A 4,151-nucleotide genomic window follows, 5' to 3' on the forward strand; every position below is an offset into this window, starting at 1 on the left:
GGGGGAAGGTTTAGAACAAACGCCAGGAAGTTCTTTTTCACCCAGAGGGTGGTGGATACATGGAACGCGCTTCCGGAGGCTGTGATAGGCCGGAGCACGTTACAAGGCTTCAAAGAAGGTTTGGATAGGTTCCTAGAGGATAAAGGAATCGAGGGGTACAGATAGGAGTAGAAGTAGGTTATAGGGATAGTCTGGGACCATTGCTCAGGCAATGGGCCTGATGGGCCGCCGCGGGAGCGGACCGCTGGGCGAGATGGACCTCTGGTCTGCCTCAGTGGAGGCAACTTCTTATGTTCTTATGTTCTTATGATAGAGCCCAAATTGGAAGTGAAAACAAGGCAAAAATCAGATGACTGGCTAATGCAAAAATTCAGGCAACACAGAGAAAATATACATAGCAAGGAAGGGATTAATTGTACAAAGATGAAGGGAAAACTGCATGTTGAAAGTGGCTAATGAGAACCGATTGAAGCAGCACAGAGATGACAATTCAATGCTGAAAGAATGTCAATTAAAGGAGCAAAGAGGTTTCTATTACTACAGAAATATGGGGCTTGGTATTTTAAAAAAAGCTGAGCTCTAAATTTGTGTCCTATTTTCAGCCAAACTTAGAAGCCTAAGTTTTCAGCTGAAAATGAGGAATTCACAAGTGATGAACCCGATATTCAGTCTGTGGCAGAAGGGGTTTTAACAGTGACATAGCGAGGGTGAAAGGCACCTGGGGCGGTGGCGTCCCTCCCTCACCCCCTGCTACATGCACATGCCTCTTCCCCCATACCTTTGTAACTTTGGCGTGAGCAGCCACCAATTAGCTGGCCGCGTCAGCTTCGGCGTGCATAGGAGCGCCGAAGCTGATGTGGGCAGTAAATTGGTGGCTGCTCACGCTAAAGTTACAAAGGTATGGGGGAAGCAATGTCCACATCTCAGTAAATCTGAGTATCCTGTTTGGGAGGAATTGATGTTTGTTGTGTGATAACATCCAAGTGGGATCATATTTTGTCAATTTTGTCAGCAAAGAAGTCAGTTATTGTCCTTGAGGAATTCTCTTAGAATGACATCTTTGTTGTTTATGGATCTCGCATTTGCAAGGGCAATCTTGAGGCTTTTGGGCATCGATGAGGGTGAGGTGAGGGGGATATGCCTAAGTTAGTGGGGTCTATGCACTAGAGATGTATTGCGTGGGAGATGACTCAGGTCGCCAAATGTAATGATTGAGATAGGAGAATACATGCTGTTGGAGAGGACTGTTGATGAGAGGTAGAAGAGCAGACACGGCAACATTTGTATTGACATAGGGCAGTGTAGTGATAAATAGTACACATTAATCAATATCCTCTAGTTATATGTCTTTAAATCATATGCCCTGTGAGTCCGTACACTTCAGCAACATTGAAAGTCAGTGACCTATAGAGCATTTGTATTGACATACGTAGTGAAGTAATAAATAGTACACATTAGTCAATATCTCTAAGCAGTATCTTCTAGTTCTATTTCTTTAAATCATGTGCCCTGTGAATCCGTACACTTCAGCAACACTGAAAGTCAGTGACCTATAGAACAGTATTCTTTAGTACCATACCTTTAACTTTGAACATTATGGTGGTACACCTCAAACATTCATTTTAGGTAGAGCAGCTGGAAGTAATTACCTTCAAATCTATGCATTTTGAGTCAGTTTACTTTACCTCGTATTTGGGCATAGTTTCCTGGCTTGGTCTGTCTGCCCTTTAAGGGCTGAAGCCGGCACCAAGCTGCAGGTGGGCAGGTCTGGATGTCATGTGGCCAAGTCCTCCAGTAGGGAAAGGAGCAATGTCAGGGTGCCTCCTTGCTCTTTTCCCAGCTGGATCATGTCAGGGGCTTCTGGTCTTCTGACTATTTAAGGGTGGAAGCCAGCACCGAGCCTTGCGCTCAGCAGGGCTTTATGCTGTGTGGCCAAGTCCTCCAGTGGGGAAAGGAGCGATGCTGGGATGCTTCTTGCTCTTTTCCCAGCTGGAGCACATTGGGTGCTTCTGGTATTCTGGCCCTTTAAGGGCTGAAGCCACCACCGAGCTGCAGGTGGGTGGGGACCGGACACTGCGTGGCCAAGTCCTCCAGTGGGGAAAGGAGCGATGCAAAATTAGTTAAATCATTCAGTGGGACAAGGCTATTTAAGGGTAAACAATCAGTTTTATTCCAATTATTTTCTATTCCAAGATAACTGAGTCAATTAGAGTAAGGCTATATAGATTTGAGCCAGAATCAATGTACAATAATAAGTCATCTGCATACAGTGATGATTTAATTTTGATTTGAATCAATTGATAACCATTAATATTAGGATTTGGATGCAAGGCTATTGCTGCATGCATCTGGGTTGAATGGGCCGGAGGTGGTTGCAGGTGAAAGGTTTAGGCGATTCTTTTTTTAGCAGATTGGCCAAGCATGTGATTATCAGCAGGTAACAGGAGGTTAGCATGACCTGGGTGCAGGCGGTTCCTGACGCTCAGGTAGCACATGTTGTTCAGTGGAGGCTGGCCTAGCCCACAGAGAAGCTCATTGCGCCTATATCTGCGAATAACCGAAGTTGCGAATGCCAAGCCCACAAATATGGAGGGAGACCTGTACTTTGTTCTACTATTGCCTGTATACAGTTGCTGCTAAATATTTGTCCCCATGTTTTTTTAACTACATCATCCAAGTTTTAAAAAAACTGCAACTTATGGCCCGGACTGACATATAGGATGAAAGAAAACATAGAACATGACAACAGATAAAGGCCAAATGACCCATCCAGTGTGGATTATTGTACCAATTAGACTCCCAGCTTCTGCTGGTTCCATCTCTGACCTTTTTTTTTAAAGATGCCTATGATTCTTAAGATTATATCTCTTTTTCATTTTTCCGGCATGCTTCTATCTCCCTTCCACTTGTTTTTCCCATTGTTGTAATTCTTTCGTCTCTGTTTAAACATTGTAATTTCTCCCCCATCTATCCTCACGTCTCTTGTATGTTTTTTGTCTTAAACTAATATTTTCTTATCATGTATGTATTATGATATGTTAATTTTTTTTTTAAGTATAACAAAAGTTAATTCATATATTACCACCCATGTTTTAATCATATGTTTAGTTGTATTGTACATCGCCTAGTAATTTAAAATAGGCGATCCATTAAGTATAAATAAACTTGAAACTTGAAACTTACAAAATCTAAAATTAGTACAGGTAACCTACCCTGATGCTCACCAGCCAAACAAGGGTTACAATAGAATAGTCTTCAAATTAGCTTGTTCTTGGTGCTTTTATAGAGTTATCCTTCACATGCTGGAAGATGGCTATTACTGACAAAATAGCACATAGGTTTCTGAATGTGCTTGCTCATCTAGGTCTTTGTTTTTGCATTTTTAATATTGCTTTCTCACAGGCTAGAACACTTTTAAAGTGAAGGGAGAACAGTGCTGGCATGCTAGTGTACAATGAATCAGCATTTTACTCTGGGATTCCAGAAGCCACGTCTGCTAATAACAATGATGTCAAACCCGAGAGTATGTGCGCATTATCTGCTTGAAGCAAAGTGTGAAAAATCTTGCTATGATACTAGGCCAGGCTTTAAAAGAGATTAGCACTGTACCAACGAAGATATTACAGGGAGGGCTGGAAAAGCTATTTTTGTGCAGCTTGATAACACTGGAAATAACATTTCTGATGTCCCTCATATTGTCATATCCTAATTAACCCCTTCTCCTCCCCTCCTGAAGTTTACCAAACTAATTTCAGGGAGAGCAGAACCTCAATACTCACCACTCCTTTCTCACCTTCCAAAATAAAATTGCCAAAATGAACATTTGGTCCCCTTACGCTGCAATGCATAAGTGCATGAGATAGCAGTAACAGGAACAGAGCTGCTAAGTTTCCCAGTTCTAGGAGGGATACTTTTTGGCCAGTCTTGGTTTTGAATTTACATCCCATAGCAGTGCAACATTCATGGTCCTTTATTGAACCCACTGAAATAACTGCTGCAGGTCCCATAATGTATCAGGATAGAGTTGTCAGAAATCCAGGACTAGCTTAAAATCTCCCTTCTGAAATTGGGTAGCTTGGCAGAACTCAGCAAGGCCCCTGATAGTTTGTAAATGTAGAGTTTTATGTGGAAATAAAAGGAAATGTTTGTGA

The sequence above is a fragment of the Geotrypetes seraphini genome, chromosome 16 (assembly GCF_902459505.1).
Source record: "Geotrypetes seraphini chromosome 16, aGeoSer1.1, whole genome shotgun sequence".
Taxonomy (NCBI): domain Eukaryota; kingdom Metazoa; phylum Chordata; class Amphibia; order Gymnophiona; family Dermophiidae; genus Geotrypetes; species Geotrypetes seraphini.